We start from the raw sequence: 12584 nt of genomic DNA, 5'->3' as shown, positions 1-12584 counted from the left end.
TTGTGTGCATGTATTAAACGAATCTATAAAAATTTCCCGTTAGGCGCGATCCGCTTGATTGAGAAATTAAATTCAATGACGTAGAAATCGCTCCCAAGTTTGTAAATATTACTGAAATCCGACAATCAAATTTCTAAACATGCATTAGAATACAAATCTGTGCTCCCGTAAACATGTGTACGTAAAATGCATGCATGATCAGACATTAATGACCTGTAAATAATAAAACCAATAATGATCGTGTTTGTCCTAACAATACACTTGTGCTCTGTTCAACGTCCCCCCCTGAAAATAAATTAATATATATGTCCAGACATATATATTTGAGAGTCACGTGACTTCACAACACCATCGCGCGCGCGGAACTAAAATTATGATATAATATTTCATATCCAAATATAGAAAATGCACACACAAGTTGAAAACAAATTGAAAAAAAACATTAAGTCCATGTTCCCGTAGAAAATAGAGAAAACTAAGAAAAGAAAGATGTAAGGCCTATGATTTTTATTCATAAGGAAATCCAGGCCGCCCGTTTGGAAGTCAGGGGTGTACAAGTAGGAAGTCACGTTCGGTCAGAATATGGACGTTAAGTCCTATGCCTCGCAAAGAGAGATTGTCATGCAAACTTTCAATTAATTAATCAATCAATCAATCAATCAATCAATCAAACAACCAATCAACCAACCAACCAATCAATCTGTTTAATACGGGGTCCATGATCTCATTTGTTTCGTTTTCGCTGGTTCAGAGAGACTCTATCCTACCCTATAATGTTTAATTGTATATCAGTCAACCAACCAACCAATCAGTCCATTCCACCAACTAATCAATCATTGTTTCGGAGGGGAAAGACCGTTAACAATTGTTTTTAAAACAATTGATTTATATTTTTTTTTTATTAATATTGTATTTATATTGTGTCATAGATCAAATTTATAGTCGTTCAATGTATGTTTATTTTTTGTGAATATGTGTTTTCGATTAAGTTTAGCCATTGCAATTGATCTTTAATAGGGTGTCTCTCTATATTGTAATGTTACCTTACTATTTCAGGTTAGGATGAAGTTTTGCGCCTGTTAAAACGTTTAAACCCGCTGCATTTGTTTGCACTTGTCCTATTTATAAGTCAGGAACCTGTTGGGGTTTTTTTGTTGTCGTTTGTTGGTGTGGTTCATAAGTATTTCCCGCTCCCTGTTTTCTGTATATAGATTAGACCGTTGGTATCCCTCTTTAAATCGATTTACACTAGTCATTTTGGGCCCTTTATAGCTTGATGTTGGGTGTGGGTTAAGGCTCCGTGTTGAAGGCTGTAATTTGACCTATAATGCTTTACATTTTACATATTGTGACTTCGATAGAGAGTTGTCTCATTGGCACTCATACCACATCTTATTTCTATCAAGCTGGCATCCACTTTTAGCAGCCAATCAAGATAGCAGCCACTTTTTTTCCATCAGGCAATTTGAATGTGAAATTAAAAAACCTAAAATCTGTATAAGACAAACGTTCCAAAAATCTCAAAATCTTAGTCTTAGTTGAATATTGAAACGGTAGTTGGGCCTTTTTTTCTATTTTCTGCAATGGGAACACCAAACTCATTTAAAAATTCGTAAATATACCCATCACAATAAACAATCATTTGTGATTTCAGCCGTCTGAAAGTCGTCTGAATAATGATCATTTGAATTTCAACCTGACTGCATGCAACAACAAACTGAAGAACAGTTGCAAATATAAGGAATAGTTTACACAAAAGCTAACAATCCATGGCTAAAGCTTTTTCTACGAAGTAATAACCATAAAATGTAATGCCTATTAAATCAAAATCAGCCGGATTTAAAATTAATAAACGGAAATCCGATTTCACGTCCATTTTAGACAGGAAAACTTTACCACCCAATTCATAAATCTTATCATGTATACTGTCTAAAATGGAATAACTATCTTTGAAAACGGTACGGTAAATATAAAAATTTACACTATTATGATCTGGGTGTGATAAATGAGTTGAAAGTTTCAAAGTTAAATTGCTCTGCAGAAAGCAAATTAATTGACATAACAGGTTCTCTAGGTCCTGTGTATTGTAAACGAAAGCCAACGAAAGCCAAGAAATAATCCTACATATAATTATTCAGCTGCCTCCCTGTTGGGACACTTTTCCATCAAGTCTTCCAACCTTTTTTTGGGTATACCCTAGTTTCTATAGATGTGTCAGGAGCTCTCGGTCTTGTATGTTGCTGTTCCCTGAATACAAAATTTTGAGAAGGCATTAATCCTAATTCTGAAAACCTCGAGTTGACGTATGGTTGCCTGACCCTAAAATTTTGTGAAAGCAAAATATTTTACTGCTTAAATTGATCGTTTATAACTGAGTAACCATCATAATACTGCATACATGCATGACTATAATGACAAAAAGAATTGAAACATATGCCATTAGGTATATCCCAGCAGAACTGGTAGCTGGTATAATTGATGTGTGGTCCAAGTACTGAAGTAGTAGCGGGTACTCTCATGTTAACCTTTTTCCTTGCTGGAGCTGCAGCCACTATTGGCATATTGTTCCTCTTCCTGGTCGACTGCCTGAGCTGTGCTGACATGACTCCCAATGATAACCAAAATTTAAGAACACAATGTAAAGAATTAAATTTTTAAAAGACCTACAATATGTACAAGAACCGAAGACTAGCTTTTCGATATATATATAAAGATAATAAAGATATTCATTTGATTGATAATTGCTTGATGAATGTCAAGTGGCCACTATAAAACATGTGTAATATTAATAAGCAAATTGCTGATGTAAAATTTGATTGTAAATAATCAATACACTTTGTCTACATCAATGTACAATATCAATGTACTGGCTTCCGAAGCTGCACAAATCCTTAAAAATATAGATTTATTATGTATTCAAGCCATTGTTTCACTACTAAACTGTCTATTCTACTTACTAGTACACTTGGTACAATAAAACACCTGGAAATAAATTATTCAAATAAAGCCTTTGAAAATAGTAGAATTAATTACTGTTGGAGTGTCAAAAATTCGTTGGAAGTACTTGATAAATTGCATGCTTATATTGGGGATTCGAATCTGTTTAAAGTTTTGATTTTTCTACCCTGTATACCACTTTGCCACATAATCTTATTAAGAAAAAAAATCATACACCTAATTAAATGGGCATTCAAAAAGTCAAAATGCGAATATATATGTTCAAATTTTTTTAGGTCATTTTTTAGTAACAACAAACAGAAAAAACTAAGTCAATTAGACCTGTTTTGATACTATAACTGCGCTTGACATTTTATTAAATAACATATGTGCTCGCTATGGAGATTCTGTTTATCGTCAAACTATCGGAATTCCAATGGGGACTAAATGTGCACCACTTATTGCGGACATGTTTTTATATTGTTATGAGTTACAATTTATGACTTAAATCAGCAAAGACCCATCGAAACAACATCTGATACAAATATCTAATAACACTTTTATATATTTGGATGATATATTGGCTCTCAATAATGACGACTTCAATATGTACACTAGAGAGATTCATCCGTATGACCTGTCTTTAAATAAAGCTAATACTAACAATGAACACTGCCCTTTCCTGGATCTTGATATCTATATTTTTAACGGGAGGCTTATTACCAAAATGTATAATGAAAGATATGATTTTTCGGTTGCTATTGTCATTTTTAGATGGTGACGTTCCCTTGTCACCATCTTATGGTGATTATATATCTCAACTTTTTCGATTCGCTCGTGTATGTAAAAACGTATTTGATTTTAACGAAAGAAATCTCTGTATTACAGAAATATTATTACACCAGGGCCTCTGATATCACAAACTTGTCAAAAATGTTTACTAAATTTTATCATCGGTACAAGAACATTACTAGTATTCGTAAATATAAATTCTGAAGCCCGCATCCAGGTACGGGATTTTCTCGCTGTGTTGAAGAACCGTTGGTGGCACTCGGCTGTTTTCTGATCTTTGGTCGGGTTGTTTTCTCTTTGACACATTCCTCATTTCCATTCTCAATTTTATTAATTAGCTATCAAAAATATTTAAAATATTCTCGATTGAATTAGAAAAAAAACTAGAATTCTAAAGAGGCTGTGTCGCTCACCTTGGTCTATGTGTATATTCAACAAAGGACACTCTCCAACATTGGAGACAAGAATAGAATTCATTAGAAAAATGCTTATCATTTAGTCTGTTTAGTTTCTCTCTATCGTCTTTAGTTTTTCTTCAAAACTCAAAAGATGGTAAGAAAAAATCCTTATTTAAGGGTCTGGGAATCACTACTATAAAGAGTGTCAGCCTACTACCTTTATCATCAAAATGTGACTTGTTAGTAGATCGGACGATTTCCTGTACATTGTCATAATTGTAGATCTTGTCTTGCTGATCATGTTTGCCTATTTAAGTTTCTCTCTTTATATTATAATTTTCAATAAATAAGGCAAAAACGCAACGCAAAATATTGTAAAAAATCATGATCAAAGGGCAATAACTCTCATAAGGACGAGGCTGACGATTGCGACAATGAAACGTATTTGTAGAACTTGTTTTGTTGATCATTTTTGCCATTTAATGTTTCATTGTATATGTTATAGTTTTCAAGATAATAGGCAAAAATGGAAAAAAAATGGTAAAATTTGTCATTTTAGGGAAATATCTCCTATAGGAAGTCGTCTGACAATTTTGACGAAAATAGACAGTTGGTAGAACTCAACATTCTTAACATTTTTGCCCTGTCAGATTTACTCTATTTATAATGGTTTTTATAAGAATAGACACAACTTTAATGTTACCTCTTTTCTATTTTTAGCCTTGTTGGTTGATCGGGTACATTTAAAAAAAAAACTAAATATTCTTAGGTTGATTATGGCCAAGTTTGGTTAAATGTGTCTCAGAATTTTCAGAGGAGAAGATTTTTGTAAAAAAATTAAATAAAATTGTGAAAAATTGACTTTAAAGGGCAATAGCTCCTTATAGGGTCAAGTGACAATTTTGGTCATGTTTACTTATTTGTAGATCTTACTTTGCTGAAAAATTCTGCTGTCTACAGTTAATCTCTATTATAATATTCAAGATAATAACCCAAATCTGCAAAATTTCCTTAAAATAAATAATTCAGGGGCAGCAACCAAACAACGGGTTGTCTGATACGTCTGCAAATTTCAGGGCAGATAGAGCTTGACCTGATAAAACATTTTTATTATCTCAGATTTGCTCTCAATACTAAAGTTTCAGAGATATAAGCAAAAAACTGCATTTTACCATCATGTTCTATTTTTAACCATGGTGGCCATCTTGATTGATGAACAAGGTCATCGGATACATTTTTTTAATTAAATACCCCCAAGATGATTTAGGCATAGTTTGGTTCAATTTGTCCCGGTGGGCTCTATGGGGTTTAAGTCCGGACTTTGAGCGGGCCAAGGCATAGTTGTAATGTGTTTTTGCTGTAGAAAATCCCTTGTAGCTCTAGTAGTATGCGCACGTGCATTGTCATGCTGGAAAGTGTTGTTATGATGGTGTGCAAAATGTGGCACAACATGTAGTCGTAGAACTTGATCGGTATACCGGGCTGCATTGACACCATTTCCTCTACCTGGTACAAGATTCACGAAGACAACATGCCCTAAGTTATGGTTCAAGCCTATTCCGCCCCATACCATAATGATTGGACCTTCACATGGATCGCTTTCCATCATGCAGTTATCTGCATATCTTTCGCCCTGTCTTCTCCAGATCGGTGTCCTGCCATCTGCATTTGAAATGGAGTAACGGCTTTCGTCTGAAAACATAATTGTCCTCCACTGCTGATGTCTCCAATTTTGTCGATGGGTGGCCCACTGTAGTCGTTCACGGCGATGCCGGAATGTGAGACTAGGACCTATGGCAGGACGACGACAACTGAGGTTACGAGATTTCAATCGATACCGGACTGTGTCATCACTAATTGGTCTCTGGTTCATGTCTACTGTTTGACGAGCAGTATGAGTTGCACAGAGAAACCGGTTCTGCAGATGTTGTAGTAAGATGACGCGATCCTGACGCAATGTTGTTACTCTGGGGCGACCTGTACGTGGACGGTCATTTGTACTGTTTGTTGCATTGTAGCGTTCACGTAGACGTTGGAAGGTGCGTACATTACAATTAAATGCATTTGCAACGACTTGAGGCCGCTATCCAGCATTGAAACGTCCTATTGCCTGATCTCTTTGTCGTGGTTTCAGTCGTGGCATCAGTACTGCTTCAAACAGATAATGATGACAAAAAAACTTCGCACCTTTTAAATACCCTTAATGAGGCACGGATTACACGTGCATATCATCATCATGAAATTTTACTGTGAAACGTGTCCCACGGACCTAGTTGAACCAATTTTAGGACGACCGAATTAATGAACGCAGTCAAGCCGTAACGGAGATTTAAACATAATCGTAGCTTCATTTAAAGGTAATTTACCCAAACCAAAATGAATGAATATTTTCTTTCAATGTTTTAGAAAATTGGAGTTTTCGAAAAATACGACATTTCTTTTGCGGTTCAGTATATCATAATATTCAAGATAATAACCAAAAACTGCAAAAATTTTCTTAAAATACCAATTCAGGGACAGAAACCCAACAACGGGTTGTCTGATGCGTTTTAAAATTTCAGGGCAGATATGAAAAAAACTATCTTGCCCTGATGAACATTTTTACCCAATGTCAGATTTGCACTAAATGCTTTAGTTTCAGAGATATAAGAACTGCATTTTACCCCAATGTTTTAATTTTGAACTGTTTTCAACTGAGCGTCACTGGTTAGTCTTGTGTGGACGAAACGCGCGTCTGGCGTATTAAATTTTAAACCTGGTAATTTTTGTTAGCTATTATTCGTGTGTTTCTCTGTCCTATATGTTCTCCCGTTTATTTGTATTGTAGTCCTGTCGTGTAATGTTGTCATTTTAATGTTATATTTAACATTGCCATAAAAGCGGGAGGATTGGCATGCCACAAAACCAGGTTCAACCCACCATTTTTTTTTCTTAAAATGTCTTGTACCGTGTGTAACATTTTAATGTTGTGTTTCTATTGTGTCGTAGTTTCCTCTTATATTTGATGTGTCTCCCTCAGTTTTAGTTTGTAACCCGGATTTTTTTTTTCAATCTATTTATGAATTTCGAACAGCGGTATACTACTGTTGTCTTTATTTAGCCATGGCAGCCATCTTGTTTGATGGGCGAGGTCGTCGGATACATTTATTAAAATAGATACCTTAAGGATGATTCAGGCCCAGATTGGTTTAATTAGGCCTAGTAGTTTCAGAGAAGAAGATTTTTGTAAAAATTAACGGACGACGGACGATAAGTGATGAGAAAAGCTCACTTGGTCCTTTTGGGCCAGGTGAGCTAAAAAATGAAAAGAAAAGACGGCTATGAAATAAATTAAATAGGCTGTGACCGGATGATTATTAAAATAATGATAATAATAATAATAATACGGTGTGGTGCATTGCAAATAACTCTGTACTCCTCTGAACGACACCCATATTTGATGATTCATCTTTAAAGTTGCATATGATATATGTATATCGACGACATTTGAAATTGTGCTTTTTCTGTAAATTTCCTTTGTCATAATGCTTATGCTATTGCGTCACAATAGGTACCGATTGACCCCAGAAACACCGGGAAACTAGTTCATGAAAAAAAAAGAAACAACGGAGATTGGTGTATTGTTTAATAATGTGGAATCTTGTTCAACACACCAAGTTCCGCAAATAATACACATGACTGTATTAACATAACTAATGTGAATTATTCGCGTGATTTTGCGATAATTCTTCTTCAACCGGATAATGGCCACAATCAACGAACTGAATATTTTGTCATGGCTTAGGTGCGCATACGGAAAAGATTTAAGTATTTACTTTTTACTACATCCATGTTGAAAAGTCCCTCAAAGCTAAAAAAAAAATTGTCGCCAATTAAAGAAAATTTGCAACAAATAAACTTTGAAATAGAACCAGGTAAATATATTCAGAGATACACATAACGTTCACAGTATATATCAACAGATGAAGCATTCACTGGAATGTAAAATCATAGAAAAATGGAGTTGAACCGACCTCCAAACACATGATTTGCAAACGTGGAGTACCCAAATTGCATTTATGCTTACGTCAGTAAAAATCGAATAACTGATGTTTTGTTTTATTTCTTCAAATATTTAGAACAATTTGACAATAGTCCATGCTTACTATTAATTTTGTTTTAAATGGATGCTTGTAACATATTGTATTTGCTCATTTTTAATAGATTGCTTTTTGTGGACGTCGCATGGCGACGTTTTCATAAATTTTACTTTTTCCAGTAAACACTTCATCTGTTTTTTATATATTTACATGTACCTATTTGAAAGACGTGCATAATTTCAAATGATAAAAAATACAAATTGTTGAGTTCCTAAGAAAACTTTTACGATTTTTGCTGCTATCTTTATCTAAATAGGTGCAATTTGGGTACTGTGACGTAATTTGTTTTTTTAGATAGAAGAAAATATGAGATCTAATCTTTCTAATTATTACCCATTTAGATAATAATCCATTAGTTTATGCTTTTTTTTTTTTACAATTTGACTCCATTAAGTAGAACCCGCATGGAATGATACACAATGTTTTGTTATATTTTTTTAACTATTAAAAGGCATACACAGATTGCTAACACATTTCCTTTTTTCAAATTATATAGAAATGTAAACGTTGAAAATACTTTGATTATTATTTCTTTAAAACATGTATGAAAAAGGCTATCAGTAATGCAAGTGCATGTCAGCATTTCAACTCTGACTAGATCCAGTATCTATGCATATTTTGGCTAGCCCTGGCCTTTATGAAGGATACATTTTTTTCTGTATTTGTATTATTTGGTTACAGCAGTAAAATATATATACAAATATATTAAAGTAACTTGTGGAATAATATATTATGGCCAAGAGTACAGTATGTGGCAAACTGTTTTAGGGTTTGTCTGACCGAAAATAAAATTTGACGTTTTTCTACTATATTTTCAGCTAAACAATCTGAAAATTTCTGTCTGACCGAACAACTTTTTGATTGGCATTTTGTCAGTCAGACATAGTTTGGGATACACTGAGAGTAACATTTAGCCCTATTTCAGTCCTGGAAATGTTTAACAATGATAAAATATGTTTGAACTAATTGTTTTACATATGTCTGTAGCATGAATAAACTCATCATAGATACAAGGATTGAAACTTTGTATTTGCGCCAGACGACGCGTGTTTCGTCTGTGACGCTTGAATCAAACAAGTTATAAAGGCCAAGTCAAGTACGAAGTTGAAGAGCATTGAGGACCAAAATTCCTAAAATTTTTGCCACATACATCGAAGGTAATTTATTCCTGATGTAGAAAAGCCTTAGTATTAAAAAAAATCAAAGTTTTGTAAACAATTAATTTATAATTATGACCATATCAATGATAATGCATGTCAACATAGAAGTGCTGACTACTGGGTGGTGATACCCTCGGGGAATTAAAACACCACCAGCAGTGGAAAATATATTCAGTAAAAAGATAATTATTTATTTTAACTATTTTCACATGTAAATAACAGCATATGGTGCAAGTATATACAAAATAATACAAATAAGTGTGTTTATGTAAAGTGTCATAAAAGGGATGTAACTCGTTAAGCACCGTTTTGTCAGAAATCACTGACACATCGAAGGGGCACAGTTGCGTATTACAGCGTATCTAGTGGTACAAATTTGACACAGGCCAGTTTATTAAAAGCCTTATCACATATTTCAATCTGAGCATAGGTTCCCAAGAAATTACAAAATGTTCACTAATGTGTTGAAAACATTGACGCGACCAGCGATGGCCGGGGGTTTGAAGGCTTCGTATTTTTATTCAGTAATATCTTAATCAAAACCATTTGTATGTTAGAATTTCTAAAAAGTATACGCAGTTGGCATTTATAACGTACAACATGCTTTGAACTCATTTCATATGACTTTTTTTAGGAAACAGACTCAGTTGAAGAAAAAGACAAAAAAAAATGCCCAAATATGTTAGTCACAAGACTTCAATTGTTGCTTTAAGAAATGGGGTAAAACCTGGCTAAGCTTTCCGACTTATCTTATCTTATCACGATATTTAAGATTTTTTTCATGATGTTTTTGTGTAAACTTAGTTTTAGTTATTTCGCTGACCAAGATCAATGAAAAAATGGTAGGATTAAGATCTTGTAAACACTAGTTATGTGCCCGTTTTAAGTCAGGTGCCTGGCTTGTGATTTGGTGCTTCAGGAAACTTGGTGTTGACCTATATATTATAGTCTCCATTTAATTTATTTAAAACTTTTCTTGACCCAAACCAATTTGAAATACATGTAATGATTTTATGGTCACTTGTTTATTGGAAAAGACTGTTAACGTCACAGAGACTGTATGATTTAATATGTTGACATTTGACATATTTATGCTTGTGATTGCGTTGTTGTCCGATATACACCATACTGGAGTTGTGTCCTTCTGACTGAGTCGGACTTGCACTGGTTTACCTTCTAGTTCCATTTCTTTTTTCTTAGAAGCTTAAAAATACAAAAAAAACCTGGCAGAAATACCAAAAACAATGGCAGAGTATTAATTCATATGTTCTGGAAATAAATTCTCTGAGGGATAATTTGTTTACCCCTCAACTGATCTGATCTGTATTTATATAATTATATGAGTTGTTATGTTGTTGTTAAATGTTGAACAACAGAACAGGAACGACCATTTAACTTCAAGGGGTTTTTTTTTTCCTAAAAAATATATTCTGTTCCCCAATTTGCTGGAAAATATTGTGGTCAAAGTGCAAGCAGATGAAAAAAGATATGAGAATTCAAGATTTTTCCCTATACCTTATTGTGTTACCTTTTTAAAAGATAACATGATTAATAGCGTCGAAAAACTGGGACGAAAAATATGCGAGACTTAACGCGATAACATTTTTAGACTCAGACAAAAAACATTATCCTTCTTGAAGTTAAATGGTTGCTTCCTAAATGGAGTGTGCATGATTTCACAGCATTGGATTGAAAAATACATATGTATATCTTCATGTAAAAGGCAGTTTTGGAAGCTCCGATAGTAGCTGAATAAATGTTTATATGGTGCATGGTTATGTTTTTAAAAGCTTGACAGCGTCAACTTCAGTCGTGTAGACACTTTATCTAAAATGTTAGTAAAACACAATTTGTGTAAAGTTACGTGGTGTACATACTAATGTATATGTGCAAATCAATCATAGGTTGCGTTTTGGTCATGAGAGTTCGTTATATAGTTTTAACTTGCCAACACATTTAAAAGTTAAAAACTATTTTCTTACCAGACACCGCCAACTTGAAATTGTCCGTTTCATTTCCTGCACTTTGTAGGTTCTACCTCTGTAAATTTGAGTTAGAAGAGCGTCGTCTGCGTCATGCAAATTTAGATCTACCGTACCGCATGTGCAGGAATGGAAGGCTGAAAATCTTGAAGCTGCAACTTTGTTGAAGAATAATTATTCCTTGACTTTGTCGAGCTTTAGTACAAACCAACACTTATAAATGAGTCTAAATGGTGTTTAATCCTTTTACTAAGAGCTTTATTTTTAACCCACCACCAAGCAAAGTTACAAAAAAACGCTGAGACATCGTTCCGTCTCGTTCTGATCAGTAGTCAGTGATTTTATCGTCAAGGACATTGTAAATATTACTTGCGAGCCAGAATCAGATAGCTTTCCTGACAGCAAATGGTAAATTTTTATTTATATATGCACTGAACCATTATTTTTACCTTTTGCAGTACATTTTAGATTTATTTGTTATGAATTTTAAACACTGTCTTGATTAAAGTCTGGTTAAAAGTTATTTTATACATTTTACCGCAATAACTGCGATTGTCTGGATGGCGTAACTAGTGTTAAACAAATAAATAAAAAGTATATAAGAGTCCATATTATACGTACCTATCTTTTATAAGATATGTTTTGCTTTGACTTGCCGTTCACACCGAGCCGTCCAATTGTACAAAGAACTGTAAACTATAATGTAAATAAACAAAATGTAAACAAAAGCGTTGAATCAAATGTTAGAAGCTACTGACTGTGATCATCTTCAGGTAGACCTGAAAAATGGTATTCTTGTGTTGGTTTATCAACTGCAGCATTTGAGGCATTAAGAGCAGTAACTCAAACACTATATAATTTACATTTACAAACTTTCTATGCTGATCATTTACACTTTATTATAAACGAGCCAGATAAGATTTTTTATTTTAATGATTTGAACAAGGTAATGAGAGACAAAATTTGTGAATTTTTAGAAACAGACGAAATCCTGCAAGATATAAGTAGTAAAACCGATTCACCTACTGTTATTAATAATTTTGCAGTTTACAGAGATGTTATTAGGTATAAATGAAGTTGAAATTTGTCTGTTTGTGATAAACTTTGTGCAGATAACGCAGTTTTGTGTGATAGATGCAACGCCTGGTCTCACTATAATTGAGAAAACATATCACC

This window comes from Mytilus galloprovincialis, chromosome 4 (assembly GCF_965363235.1).
Source record: "Mytilus galloprovincialis chromosome 4, xbMytGall1.hap1.1, whole genome shotgun sequence".
Taxonomy (NCBI): domain Eukaryota; kingdom Metazoa; phylum Mollusca; class Bivalvia; order Mytilida; family Mytilidae; genus Mytilus; species Mytilus galloprovincialis.
This window is presented reverse-complemented; position numbering follows the sequence as displayed.